This window comes from Anas acuta, chromosome 4, assembly GCF_963932015.1.
Source record: "Anas acuta chromosome 4, bAnaAcu1.1, whole genome shotgun sequence".
NCBI lineage: Eukaryota > Metazoa > Chordata > Aves > Anseriformes > Anatidae > Anas > Anas acuta.
The window spans coordinates 54,443,736-54,459,675 of NC_088982.1; the positions used below are offsets into that span (position 1 = coordinate 54,443,736).

The 15,940-nt window shown below is 34.3% G+C and overlaps 1 protein-coding gene and 1 long non-coding RNA gene across 24 annotated transcripts in view; one reads left to right on the forward strand and one right to left on the reverse strand.

Moving 5' to 3' along the window:
- TENM3 (teneurin transmembrane protein 3) overlaps nt 1–15,940 on the forward strand; it is a 1,325,064-nt gene that overhangs the window by 274,993 nt on the left and 1,034,131 nt on the right. The window lies entirely within an intron of this gene.
- On the reverse strand, nt 1,964–3,558 carry LOC137856203 (uncharacterized). Its single transcript, XR_011096280.1, has 3 exons — nt 3,373–3,558; nt 2,700–2,820; nt 1,964–2,622 (listed from the first exon to the last, which is right to left on the reverse strand). It is a non-coding gene; the product is annotated as an uncharacterized lncRNA (long non-coding RNA).

Consider the following 15,940-nt stretch of genomic DNA (forward strand, 5'->3'; position numbering starts at 1 on the left):
GAGCAATTATCTGTTTTCATGAATTTTTCTGGCTTGCAAAATGAGAACGTTTGAAGAGGCAGTAATATCCTGTCTGTGAACTATAGGAAAATGTGTTTGACCAAGGTAGAATATCAGATCATGTTTATGTGAATTTTCTTCATATTTAGACATCACCTTCAAATAACGTCCTAAGACAAACCTGTTTTTCAGCCCCAAACTGCTGCTAATACAGGATTCTTTTATAGATAAGTGCAACTGTTACTGTGGATAGGAATAATCAATCACTGTATAAGCATTATAGATGGATGTCTCTGCTAAAACAAAGAATAATAGCAACGTTAACATAAAGCTATGTTTAAAGTTGATGTACAAGTATTTGTGTCATCAGATGCAAATGTAAAACTTGCACTTACATTATTAGAGATAAAGTAATTAACACTTTTAGTTAAATTCATACATCTCAATTTCTAGGTAGTTATTTACACTGATAAGCATCCAGCCACTGTTGCCGCCACATGATTAGGCAAAAGCAATCATGAATAGATAAATATTCCCAAAGCATCCTGTGAAGGGGCTACTTTTGGCTGTCTGTGCACAACTGGGTCAGCTCATGTTAGGGTTGTTCACAGCCATATGTAACTCTAAAATTGAAGCTTTAAAGCATATTCAGAAAGAAAATGAATAAATTACTTGCAGGTTAGCATTTCAGGTTGTTTGCTAGTTGTTTGTCTTTCTTTCCTACAAAATAAATTCCATTTTATTTTCAGAAAACATATGAGACACCAAATACCTTGCTCTTCAGTTGAGTTCTGTATGTTTAGACAAAAATATAAATAGTAAAATACAAAGTGAGAACTTGATTGTGTTTTCTTAAACTTGACTCTGTTTTACGATTCTGTATCGCTTCAGCGATGCGGTAAGTAACCTCACTGGCCCTGCATATATTTACAAGGAAGCAGAACACTTTGAAATGGCCAAAAGGAAAAAAAAGAAAATGGACAATCAGAGAGCTGTGAAAACTTAAGAAAGGCCAGGACAAAATGCATATTTATCACAAGGATGGAAAAAGTGTCTCTCTGCAAAATGTAAGACATTAATGATTGCCCATACTTTATCTGCATTTGAAATTTTAAAGTCATGCTGTTTGGGAGGAAAGAAAAAGAAGAAGCGAACAACACAGAATTATCATTGCTATTCCTGAAAGCCACGCAATGTCAATTATTGCAAATGTCAAGAAGATAAGTGATTTAAATATTTTTACATATTTTAGGTTGAGTATATTTTAAAACTTTTTTTTTTAATAATAATAAAAAAAAAGCATTCCAGGATTTGTTGGGCTAATAATGCTGTGTTGGTAAAATAAATAAATAAATAAATAAATAATAATAATAATAGTAAAATAATCCTTGATTCTGCCTACAGAGTATATCTAGTGCCTGCTATTTTGATAACTGAACACAGTTGGTATGGGGAAGAAGTAGATTCTAGATGTAACCAGCTATTTACCTTTGTTCACTGTTGCTTAAAAAAAAAAAAAAATAAATAAAATAAAAAAGAGAGAGAAAGAGAGAGAAAACCATGAGGATGACTTAAAATACTGTTCTTAAATTACATCAACACGGATCTTCTATAGCTCTCACTAACACCCCAGCCCCAAGCAAGAGCTTGGTTTGATTGGGATTCTCTTCTTACAGAGGTGATCTTTGGGTGAAGGTCCCCAAGCAGAGAGGTGTGGAAGGAACAAAGAGCAGTTAACACCTCGCAAAGCTATCAGGCTTTCTGAGTGCTCATTAAAAACCGAAAGAATAAACTGTAGATGGTGATAATTCAAGATTCACTTTCCACTCACTTTATAACACTCCATAACCCCGTGATGCCAAAATAGATTTAATTAATGTGGATACTTTTTTCAAAAGCTACAGGTTTGGCAAGCTAGATCTTCCTTAAGCAGTTAGCAGAAGAATGTGCATATTTGCAAAAATGTTTTAAACCAATAATTTATTTTTTTTTAGTTTTAAAATTGCTTATGAAGTACGTTTCCTAATTACTTTTAAGTATTTAAAATTATGCATACAAAGAAATTAGCTTTTCTAGAGGAATAATTCCCAAGCAACCAATTTCTTACTGTAATTTACCCAACAAAAAATGCTATTACATTTAATTGACTAGTTTTTGTTGTTGTTTTTTTTAAAAGTTATGACCTGAAAATTCTGTTGATAGATTTGAGTTGCATAGATGCTGGTCCCATTCTTTTCAAGGACAAACAGTCTTCATACAATCTGTAGAAAGGCAAAAATTCAGTCAGGGATTACTGCCACAGTTCCTTCAGGACAGAAAATCCAAATGGCCATTTGGTAGCAACGTCTTAGCCAGAGGATAAGGCTTCTCCTTCCTTTTGCCTGTAGCTAATCCTTCTGCCTAGGGCAAAGCAAACTTGGAGAGTCTGGACAGCCAGGATCCTTGTTGGACTGCTCCTTTCAGGTCACTCGGTCCTGTGCTGGGACTGTGATCCATCTCTGTGGAGGGAGCCCAGTGGACAGACTGCATGGCCTCCCAGCTGCCTCAGAAAACAAGGGCTCTTGAGAGCAGTTGAGCCACCCAAGTTGTATGTTTAGGAAGATTAATTATTGCTGATAGTAGCTGTAAACAAATATAAATCATTATATCTCTATATAAAATACATAGATACATAACTTACAAGGAACCCTTTATATCACCTTAGTGTAGAAGACCATCTTAAGACCTTATTAGTATCTTCAGCAGTGTGCCATATATACAAGCAGAATAAGTTTGAAGGTTTCATAAAATATACAACAGAAATAGCTGATGCTTTCACATCTGAGAAATAAAAAAAAAGAGTATAAATGAATGCAAACACTAAAACACGCTTATTTGATGAATCAACTACATTAGCTTTTCAAGTATCTGTAAGTAAAAGGCACTTTGGTCTAGGGACAGCTTTCTGATAAGCACACAGGGTAGGAAGCAGCCCCCTGGGTAGGTAGATACTTCTGCTGGGAAAGGTAATAAGCATTGCATGCTTGGTGTATGAGACAATTCCTTGGCTATAATAGAGGGCACCAAAAAAAGACAGTCAAAGTTCAGGGGCTTTTGAAGCTACAGAAAATAGATAATCTGACAGTTGCCTTTAGGAAAAAGAAAAAAAAAAAAAAAGTTAAATATATAATTAACTTTGTTTTCTCTGATTTAATTTAGAGCTAGACTTGTTACACTTTATACATTGATTATTACAGCTGAGTTTAAAAGTTGCTGACTTTGTATTGCTTTCTCCGTAATTCTGTTTCTCCTGGAAAAAATAAAATAAAATAATAGCCAGCTGGAATGAGGGAAATGGATATTATCAGGTTAGAATATTTATGCCTCTAATACCTAAAACTGCCATGGCCAACATAGCAGGAAAAAGCAGAACAGAAATGACTGCCTAAGCTCCTACTCCAGAGGAAGGAAGCTGGTTAGGGTATTGCCTAGGGTATCTCCAGAGACACAGCAAGGCATGTGTTTTCAGCCTTAGACTAAAGTAAAATGAGGAACAAAAGCTCCTCACTGTCCTTTAATTGGCAAATTAACTTGATTAGCTTCTCATCTGCTGTGCACACAGTTACTTCACCTCAGCTGATCTGTGATACATCGTTAAACCAGTAAATTATTTAGGTATCTAAGCCTTTAGGGTAATGTAGGCCACTGTAAGAAGGGTTCAATCTACCTGAGATAGATGTAATTACAAAATAATGTAAGGGTTTTGAATTCTTAGCATAAACCAGATGATTTTGAAATGAAGATAGCACTTAGAAGAAGTAGCAAGAACTTGGAAGCAGATTATTAATAATCATCCTGTAGACTATTTTGTAGTCTTCAGTAAGCCCTGTGATTTGCATTTGATTTTGATTTCATTACAGGCCAATGATTTTGTTATTTTTTCCAGTAAGTTTTGTAGAGAGTAGGAATGTTTAATATTAATGTTTAATAGTAATGTAAAAGCCTTTCTAGTCTAAGAATCTATTTAATATTTGTAGGCGTGTTGTGGGAGAGGTACTTTTTGATTGTCAGAAAAAAATAAATAGATTTGAAGTGTCAGTGCACTTAAGGGAAAAAAAAAAAAAAAAAAAAAAGGAAAGAAAATAAAAGAAAAGACACAAAGTCCTAGTCTTACCCAGCAGTATGGATGTACTTGGCAAATGAGTGTCAGACTTCTATGGTAGCACCACAACAGTTTGTTCTGATTCTTGCAGGTTAATTCAGCATTTGAGAGTATATATACAGACATAAATAAGAGTGCTTTTGCACTATGCCTTTTATATAAACAAAAATAAATAAATATATATATATAAAAGAACTTGTTTTATTGACAGAAGGGTTGGATTTTGCATTCTTTAATGAGATAAGGAAAGACAGATGGAATTGGGAAGTTACCTAACTTTCTTGAGCAAAATGTGATCTTCCAAGGCTAGGTTGTGCACATATGTTTAATATAGACACAGCATGAAGTTCTGTCCGTAAAACATTTTTATTATGTTTTTCTTTACTTAGTTTAGCAACTATTTCTGTATTGAGAGAGGAAGAACAGAACTTCTGATCTAAATTTTCAGTATTTTTTTTTTAAGTTCTCATATTCTTATGTCTAAAAAAAAATAAATAATGCAGCCTTTGATCTCAGATCTTATAAGTTTGCACTGTAGTTGACAATTGTCCTTGTCATTTTCTGAACTGTACAGTTTGATTCTTGAAACAGATTATAACTGCAAATGGTGTTTTAAACTAGAGAAAATTTATTGGATTAACTGTATTGAAACTTTCTCTACATTATTCTCCGTATTGGTTTGCATACATTTGTACTTTTTACTTGCTTCTCTGGCTTGGTCTGCATGCTGAATTAAGATAATAATTGAAGTTGTAGTATTTCCAGTTAACTTAGACACTAGAAATTGTTAGGGTACTTTATTTTCCTATCACTTCTGAATTAATTAACTTTAACAATGATTTACTATTAACCTTAGCGCACCTAACTTCTTGTGTCTTTGAAGTTCATGATGGTAAGCTTCTCTTGAGTAATTAAAGCAAAGTGTTAAAAGGGACGATCACTTAAGAGATGAGGTACAGTTGGTTTAAACTGTCCAGTTTTGTCTGATAGTCATTTTATTTATGACCAGCTGAAATTCATTTACCTCAACGTGTCTGTGTTCAGTATCCCTTTTTTTCCAGTGGTAGAAGAACTGTGTAATGGTGTCCTCAGACTTTTGGACATAAGTTTTGATTAGATAAACTGCTATTCCTAAATATGTATGTCTTTACAACTTGCATGTTTCCTGAATTTTGATGTTTCTACATTTAAGCATTCTTCCAATTACCCAGGATGTTCTACGCAGTGACTCTATAAATGATAAACAGCTAAATGTCACTCTGACGTTTTCTCCTCAGAAACAAATCGATATACCTTCTCACAGAGGGCTGTCTTTTCAGTAAAAACATATTATGTATGTCTAGTTCTATTTAAAGCAATGAGAATTATTATCTTATTTGACAATTCTGCAGATAAAAAAGATGTATGTACATTAAAAAAAAAAAAAAGAAACATTTGAGGAGTTGAACCTCTACATTTTCTACAAATTCTCTACATTTGAAAGTAGAGAATTTCTCCCTTTTAGATAGAAACTTCTATTTTGTTGGAAGAAACATCAGATATAACCTTAAACTTTTTTTTTTTTTACTATAGAAAAAAAAGGAAATAAAAGTCTTGATTTCACTGAGGTGTAACAGATCAAAGATACTCATAGCATCCTTGATGTATGTTTCCTTTTAAATTACACAATTTCAGTGTATTTATTTGTGTTTTCAGTCATATTGTGAGATGTATGCAACTTAGGGACAATTAGCAATAAAGAAACATTAAGTACCAGAAATTAATCTTCTCAATGGTTCCTGAATTTTTTTTTTGCCTGGAGGGTTAATTTTATGGCTTTAGAGCAATCATTATTTATCATCTCTTGGTTTACGGGAAAGAATTAGAGTTATTAGCTATTAAATTATCCATGAAAATTTGACACTACACTAGACCAAACAAACCCTGGGGCTTGCTGATTTTCCCAGTATGAAACATCTGTGACTTCAACTAGAGAGAACTTAACATTGTCTAATTAGATTTCTAAGATTTATAAGGCTCAAATACTCTATTATTAGAAACCTGAAAATTGGAGCAAAAGTTGAAACTTGCATTTACTGAAGATTATTTTAAAACATTTTTAACAGCACTGTGTGTTGCTAAATACTACTTGCTTGTAATTGCTGAAGATTACCAAATAATGTATTACAGCCTATAACAACAGGAGTTCAGAAAAAAAAAAAAAAGTGCTCTCTACAGTTCTACTAAGTTGCAGCCTTCAACTTCTGTAATTAAAAATACTTTATTGAAAATGTAGCAGTAATTATATGCTCATTTTTAAATTCTAATTTAAGTATAGTTTGTTTTCTCATGCAGTCTGCTGAAACAAAAAATCAAGTTTGCTTATTTTTCTTTTCTGCAATATTATCACTCATGGACAGTGAACGATAATCATCATTCATCAGAATATAACAAGTGATTTTGTGTTGGCTCTGATCTTGTCTGCCACACAGTAAATTATGCACCGTTCTGTCCTTCTACGGAGTCAATGTGGCTTTTTAAAATGGTATTTAGCTATTTCATTGGATCTTCTCATTTTGGGTCTCAAAATATTTCAGAAAGTTTAGTCTGTTAACATAAAAATAGCACTATAGCCCAGTCACTATTACTATAATAAAAAAGTTAGGAACACGATGGTGTTTGCAGACGACTCAGAAGTTAGGAGTTCTGCAGAAGTTCTGGTGCAGAACCAGAATTACTCCTCCACTGTTAGTTTTTACTTCTTGCATTTGGATTATGGCAATCTTTAGTTACAGGATCCATTTCTTATTAAGTACACAAAATAAATAGTGTTTAGCTAATAACCAGCTTTTCAATATTTTGTCTCTTCCTCATTGTTCATTGCATTGCCCCATATATTATTTACTATAGTCTATTCAGTTCCAGCTCTGAAGAAGAAATGATTAATTTCCTCAAGAGTTTTTCAGTAGTGTACATCACTATATTATCTGACTTTTTCACAAACACTAATTAATCTTCATAACACCCTTGTGGGTGAGGGGTGGCATTAGCCCCAATTCGTAGAAAGGAAACTCATTTACTGAGAGGACAAGGTCACAAATCTCCATAATACAGGTAATACTCCCTAGTTTCTTAGAGTATTACATACTGCTTTATTCATAGAAAATTCCTATCAACTTCAGTTTTGTTCGTGAGAAAGAAACATTTCTAAAATGTTTCCAGAAATTTTACTTTAAATAAAAGCTTCACTATATAACATTTTCAGCCAGAAGGATTATGCTGGTAAAGCTTGAAGGGATTGAAGAGGCAGTCTCATTAAAGTGAATGTGATTTCGATAACAGGTGGTAATTCCAAGTTTGTTTACTACTACACTAATAAATATTGAAAAAAATGACAGAAGTTTTGTGACTTTGCCAGTACCATATAGTGTGTCTCATGCTGACTCAGTGCTAGAGACAGGCATAATCACATCTCACTCTAAAATGTAACTCACCTGCTTAAACCACTAAACCTTTTTTGCTTACAAAATGCTTTTGCTCAAGTACACTTCACAAATAGATAATGCACTGTGCAGATCTTGTGTACCTACAGTACTCTCTGTCTACCTACATGAGCTGCAAAAATACCTTTCTTTGAGTTCAGCTGTACACAGGGTAAATCCAATTTAACAGTAGCCTTTGAAGTTTGGATCACATTTCCAGCACGTGGACATCTTTCCTGATCACTTTAGAGACTTCCAGAGAGCATATAATGCTCAGAGCTGTGTATATAATTCAGAATTCAGGTTCCAGCAATGTTTGTAAGCATACAGGTAGGAAAGGGCAGACATAAATGATATCTTCCAGTTTCCGGCAACTTTTGGCTTATAGGATTTCTTGAGGCATTTGTGGTTTGACAGTAGGTAAGTAAGGAGATCCCAATCTGACCATTACAAAGCCATTTTAATGTTATCCATATCAGTGCATAATTATACTGATATATTATGCTAATATTTTGTTATTCTCTACTAGGTTTATTTGTGAATATCTGTAAACTTATTTTTCTTCATTTTTATGTTAAAAAAAAAAAAGTGAATGGTAAAATTTAAAGTAGTTTCAAAATCCTGTTGCAAGCCTAGTGTGGTCTACTCTAGCAAATTCGAGTGGAAGCAGTATTTTCTATATTCATATAAAATTTAAATGTAGAAGTACTTAAGTTGTTCCCTGTTGCCAATTTTTCTGCCCGCTCTTGATACATCCACCTTACAACAGAAAAAAATATGGCTAGAATAACTGTATGTATGTTACCTTGTGTAACTCTCATTTCCTCTCAGACCTATGACTCACTGTTCTATATTGTTGGACTCCATGAGCCTTGTGGGTCCCATCCAGCTCGGGTGAATCTGTGCTGAGCCCGGTGTCTGATTTCCCAAATTTTGCATCCATTTCCTTTCCACGCAACCTGTGCCAGGTCTGGTGCAGCTGAAGTCCTTGTGTGAATCCACATGATGAATCAACATTTACTTTTCATATAGCTGTAAAGAAATACATTAAAATGAACAAGTGAAAACTTCTGTTTGCTGATATACAACAGGATATGAGCAGACGTAATCACAAGAAAATACTGAGTTTTTAATTTTTGCTTTGTGACTATATTTTAAGAAAGTCATTCAGCTAGAACATAATAACTTGCATTTATTATTCAAAAACTATTACTGAACAGCTATTGTATTGTGCATGATTACAGCAAAATAATCGAGACATTATTTTAAATTAATTAGTATGACCTATTGTCCTTGATCCCTGCATCCTTTGAGGACCTGTTAGTTAAACCATTCATTTTTTAAATTGCAAATCAAATTTATTTTTAAGAGTAACTGATGTTCTGTTTGATTAGAACTGCTAAATTATTAGCATTTTGATGCTGCCACCTTCAGGTACAGACGAGGGCAATAGGAAACAAAAATAGATCCTTGGTTCTGTCTAAAGCTGAACTTCTGTTATGCGTACTGGGAGAAAAAAGACACGCACTACTTGTTGCTAAATGAGAGCTGCTTCAGCAAGATCTCTAGTCTCCTAGCTTATGTGTTTATAGAGCATACTGAAGAAACATGTAGTGACAAAGCAGCTTTTGTTTACTTAGGAGGGGAGGTCACAGCTTTCTATTCATCCATAATAAAGCTATTCATGGGCTCTGCAGGCTGGACATGCTTGGTTATAAGCTTCCAGTGGAAAAAGAGCAATGGAAAAATAAACATAAATAGAAAACAAGATTTTCTATATCCAGATTTTGTCTGCTTTGCTATTCAGAAATATTTAAGAACAGAATCCCACTGGGTCAGAGCGAAAGTCAGTATGTCAACTATCATGTTTCTGGCAGTAGCCAGTAACAGTTGGCTAAGGAAGAAGACAATCATAAGAGATACTGCCCTAGAAAACTATCCTGTCTTAAAATATTTGTGATTTGGGAGCCAGAATGTGTACCTTGAATGGAATTTTCTTCCATAAATTTGTCTAGTCGATTTCAAGATCATGGAAACTTGCCTTTCCAGCTGCTTCTGCTTTTGCAGCTAGTTCTGTACCTTGGATCATCCTTGTTGCCCTTCTGTTTCTCTGTCATTGAAACGTGTCACCCTAGAGGTAAGGAGAACAAAACTTAAAAAACACTTGTGTGAATTTATGTGAAGATATTTTCTGTTAATTCTCTGTTCCTTTCCTAATAGTTCCTAAAATTTTGAGTTATTTCTTCTTACTGACTACAGAGAAATGTACCAAAATAATCTATAAAAATCTCAAGATCTTATTCTGGAGTAGTAATAGTTGGAGTCAGTTGGTAGCCCATGTTTTTTTTTTTTTTTCCTTTTTTTTTTTTCCCCTCCTTATGTTGCACTGCAATTCTCTGTGTTTAATTAGATATGTCATTTTATTGTTTCAGTTATTCAGGATTTTAAGGCTCTTAACAGATGGTTCTTGTCCTTATTATCATGCAGAACTTAATCATCGCAGACTTGTCCCCTCACTAGTCACTTCCTGGGTCATTTATGATCTGAGTAGCTTGAACAGCATGGGTCTTATTCCTGACTCTTGTGCAACTCCATTAGCAATCCTCTTCTCTGTGATAACTCACTGTTACCCATGTTCTCTTGCTAAACTTCCATCAAATTACTGCCACTGTAAGGGACTTCATCTGTGTGACAATGGCCTGATTCCTTTAATGGACTGCAGTTAATGGACCTTATGATACATTGTATGGGAATCTAAGTAAAACAGTCATAGAGTCACGTGCTTACTCATTCCTTCAAAACATTCCAGTGGATCTGCATGGCATGACATTTCTCAAAAGACAACTCTTCTCCCTAACATCTTATTTATCTGGGTGCCTGCTAGTACTACAGAGTAATTTGTACTAGCTTGTTTGGTACAAGCATCATGGTCTGCAGTTCCCCCCATCTTTCTTGGACCTCTTTTCAAAATTCTGCCCAGGTTAATTATTGTCGAAGCCTCTTGTGTGAAGACAGTGTTAAATATGAATTAACACACCATAATGAATAGTTAAGGTCTTTCTTCACTGAGTTGCTTTAAAACTTTTGGGTAAATACTGTCTGTTGCTAGTGTTTTGTTACTACTGACTACTATTGCATGGCCTTTTCTGTGTTTCACTATTCTACCTTGTTTTATAAGTCCTCTACAAAACGAGTTGCAGAATGGGCAGCTCCTCAGATTGCTGGTGACCACAGATACAAAAGATTCATTTCGCTGTTTGTGCTTCTTTCATACCTTGACATTTGTTGACCTTACAGGCACTGCAGTGAATCACTTCCTGCCTCTGATGTGCTTTGAAAAGGCTTTATTAATAGATGTTATGTTTTTTCTACTTTTTCCCCAAACTTTTTAATGGCTTGACTTATTTGCATTTTTTCACTTCATATGCCAGAGTTTACGGTCATCCCTATTTTCCTCATTTAGACACAGCTTTATTTTTTCTTCTTATTTCTGAGAATCACTTTATCCCTTCTATTTTAACCAAACTGATTTCTTTTTGTGTCTTCCTCATTTGTTTGTGACTCTATCCATTTTACCTAAGACTTGAGAATTTTATTCCTGTACATCTTCTACAACATATTTAAAGATTTAACTTGTAACTAACATTTTTTTCATCCTTCCTAATAAGTTCTCATATTTCATTATCACTCCTTTTGGAAAAGAAGAATATACAATAGTTTATTTTGTTATTGTTGTTTTGTTTTGTTTTGTTTTTTGTTAATCTTTTTGCTCCTGCAAGAATATTTGGAATGTATGTACACTCTGATTACTGATAAAGAACCTCTGGTCAATAGTAACATCCTATTCTTTCTTCCCTGTATAATGTGCACCCTAATATTAATGTCCCATTGATTGTCATCTTTCCCTCCAGCTATGATCTGATAAGAGGCTATGTTATGTCTTATTGACATAAGGCTATGTCAATAGCCTTATTTAAGAACAGAATCATTTCTTAGACCTCATGATTATCACTGTTTCACTGTCAGTGTATTCTGACAATTTTCCATTGCTTCTAGCTTGAGTATTTCCAACCATTCTGTCCTTCATTTGAAGATACAGAATATTTTGTCTTTGTGGCTGTCAGGCACGTTATGAGCATGGCAAACTTTGTCACATCTTGGTTGAAGGCATTCTGCAATACTTCCTAGTGTTCCTCATCTTTAGCTTTAAAGTCTTGTACGACCTTTTTGATGTAAAAATCCATCAACTTGGATTTAATAATAGTTCAAAGGAAGTCTGACTATCCTGTTTGAGCACCCTCCTTTCCAGAAATGTGTCCAGTTTCTGTTTGGTTTTATACTTTTATTTTTTTTTCCCCCACTGTGTTAATCACATGTGGTTACACTGTGCCTCCTCAAGAGCCTTTCTGTCTTGTCTTCCATATCCTGGGAACAGTTTCAAGAATTGTAATATGGAGAGCTTCTTTTCAGATTCCTATGGAGCCCTCTGCAATTTTGCTCTACTCTTGCTTGTCACAAGACAAGGACTTCTGATGTGGAAATGGGACTTCTGTACGGTACTTGGGAAAGTCTTGTTCTTTCCCGGTATTCTGTCACCATTTATTCCGCTGGATGTAAGAGGGCAAGTGAATGCTTATTTTGTCTCTGATCTGCACTAATCTGTTTTTACTTTGACAGTCAGTCCACTGAGTGCCCCCCATAGCTGAACTTGCAGGCTAGGCAGCCTTATTTCCCTCTCTTTGCCCTTGAACTCACCCGTTTTAAGTCCTCTGCTCACCTAATTTGCAGAAGTACCCAGAGACTCCAGTCCTGAGTACTGACTGATGAATCTTCTGTGCCAAAGAAGAAAGCAAGAGATGCTCTTCCAGATGGTTATAGACTACCTAGACTACCTAGAGTATGCTTCTTAACATTTCTTTACTTCTCAGACAGAAATGCCTTTGAACAAAAGCAGAGTGGAAGTCAGTGGGAAATACTGAGGTTGCTGAAAGAAGTGGGAAAATAACTACTTTTGAACTTCTGCCTTCTTTATGTTCTAGGAATGCTTGCCAAAATACTAAACACCATGAACTGAAGGTAAGAGGGGAATAAAGAAAGAAGTGGAGGATTTAGTTGTCTGTACTTAGCACCCTTCCACTGTTTAGAATTCTTTTGTATGTTGTCTAGCCTCCGGCTCCTGCTCCAAAGGCATTTCAAAATGCAATTGCTCAAGTTAGTTGTTGACATGGAAACACCTTGTAACAACATCCTCTCCATCATCTTATACACTAAGTACTTCAAGCCTTCACTTTATAAACCACTTTACCGCTTGGGTCATCTGTACCATTGAAACTTTTTGTTTTTGCTGTAAGGCTGTCCTCGGCTTTTTCTCTTTTTTGATGCCAGGCTCGGTTGTTTCATCTTTCTGTCATGAAGTTCAGATTCAGGTAAATCCTCATGGCTGAATTTCATCTAGGCTAAATGTCTATGACAGTCTAGAACAAGTGAACAGAAAACACAAAGAAGAAGGATAGAGGTGAAATTTAGGCAGTCTTTAGCTGGATCATGCTTTTCTAAACTTGTTCCTCATCTCTTAGTGTTTTGGAAATGTAATAAATAAAAACATTGAGCAATACAACTCTGATTGTCTAAGCTTCAGTCTGTTTCTTCAAATGTTTATACTTCAAATGCTAACACGATGATAGCAGTTGGTATGTTGTCAGACAAGCTGGTGACAATCTCAGAATAACATGCGCCTTAATGTTGTTTTATATCATCACTTCCTTGTTTGTCATGCACAGTTGATTTTTTCACCTGCACTACAATGCTGTCTTTCATCTTTTAGCATAGGGAGATTTGTCTGGGAAGTACCCACAAAACAAAGATTTGACTTAGTCTGAGGATCAATAATATTAATTAACAAAACTATGTGTAATAAATATTAAAGATCATTATTTTCCCTGGCTTGTGAATTTAATACTGTTTCAACAATATTACTAAACAATAATAAATGGTATGACTGTTTATAAACTAATGTCATTGATTCTTTTATTTAAATTAGATGAATTAAATAGATAAACTCCCCTTCCCCCCCCTCCCTTGATTGTCATAATATTACTATATGGGCTTTGTCTTCGTTTCTCTCTCTCCTGGTGATTTCAGGCTGTACATATAATCCCTATGGAGAGAATTGATAAATTGGTTGTTAACATAAAGTCATTTGTGAAGTTGAATGCAGTTAGATATAGGTCTTTTCAACATGTAGGAAGAATTTAATTAAAATGAAATTAAATTCTAAATTAAATTCAAGTAATAAATGGATGCTATCCAATATAATAAGCTATTCTCATAAGAAATTAGCACTGTCCAGTAAACTGATTTTAGGTCTTCAGGCTGGGTTTTCTGGAAAATAATTGTATAAGTAAAAAGTGAAGGAAAATAAGTTTAGGAGTTTTTAGGTGTCTGTCTTTCTGGAGTGTAAAATGTCACTATGTATGTACTGTTAATCAAAACTTCTTCCACATTCTTGAAGACTGGCTTAAATTCATTATTTCTTTTAAAACAAATTGGATTACAGTTGTAGCTGTAGAGAAAAACACCATCCATATTAGGGGACAGCTAAATTTCCAACCTATTTACAGTTTGTTCCTGTTTATTATAGTCTGTTTCTTATAGACATCCTGCTGTATTTATTTCTGTTCATGATTTTATTTATAACTAGTTATTACTGCATGCTAGTTTTGTTCTGAAAGACTTATTTTACACAGCACTATTTTATTCTTCAGAAAGGAGTGGAAATATAGAAAGAAAATCACATTATGCATTTGGGCTTATTATAAATTATCATCAGCATGCTTTATTTTGATGTGGAATTTTGTAGTCAGGTAGGATGTTTAACTTAGATGTATTTCCTCTTAATTCACTGGAGTATTCATTCCCACTTTCTCTTGTTTGCTTTGTGGATGAATGATAACAGGATAGGGAGAATGATTCTCATGTTAGGCACATTTTAAGCCATACTTTTTTGTTATATAAAACACATTGCACATCTTTGCATATCTACCCGGGGAATTACACATGGAACACAAAAGCAGTTCCTAAACATAAAGGTTTAAAGAAAATAATATTAGTACTTCACTTTTGCTCTGCATTCTTGTCTCACTAGAAGTCCAAGTAATTATTCTCCCCATTTCTGTTACTGTTAGTATGTAGTTAAATGCAATGACCTAGTCAAATCATGAGTTTCATGACTGTATGTTACCGCTAAAGCTCTCTCAGTTACTTGGGAATCTTCATTTCCCATCCTTTCTTAAACATTTTAAAAGCAAATCACTATCCTCTTTGGAAGAAAAAACAAAATGTATATTCTAACTGAAAATAGAAAGAAAACAAAAAGTTTTTTTTAACCTTTTTGGTTTTCACATACTTTTATATCACTCTTACAAATTTGAGCATTCTTTCTCATGTTAGCTGAATGTGTGTTCGTAATACATTCAAATCTGTTAAAAATATTTGGATATACTAACTCAATAGCAGTTAGAACATATATGTGCTTTCGTAAGCAGTCCTGGGCAGAAGGACTGTCTCTGTATGTAAGTTTGTTCCTTTGTTCATTTTAATAAGCAGATATTTGTTATTGTGACTCTAGGGAACAAAGTCAAGCTGTTAGACACTAAAATTGGATGACTGCAAATCTGGGGCTTCCACATTCCACATTTAGTGTTCAAAAATCTTGAAAGAAAATCATATAAAATCACAAAGGTAATTCACTAGTTCCAATGGCAGTGATAACTAATACCTGGTAAAATAAAGAAGATGCAGACTGAAAATGTTACTAAAGTTATATTACAGTAATGTTTTTATTCTTGAAAGGGATTAGAGGAGCCAGTTGGATGCAAAAGGATCTCAGTAGGGCCTTCTCAATCCTTTGCACCTGCTTGACAAAAGGAAGCAAAATGCATAGAAAACAGAATAGAATATATAATATTAATTATATATAATTAATATATATTATATAATTAATTATAATATATATATATAATAGAATATATGTTTGCTTCCTCCTAAACACATTTTGAAAGCAGTGTCTTCACTGCATCTCCTTCCTTCAGAACATCTTTTTCTGTATGATACAACTAGATTTGTGAAACTTCAGGCTATTTCTGTTTGTCAAATAGTACATTGTAGCTGCTCAGGATGGAATATTTACCAAAGATAACTTCACAGAATTGGTATCAGTCGTTCAAAGACAAGCCATTAGGCTGACAGGTTAACTGATCTCTTTAAAGAAAGTACTTTGATGGCTTTTATTCAGCTTCAAAGGACATCATGGCAGTTTACAGGGACAGTAAGGAAAACA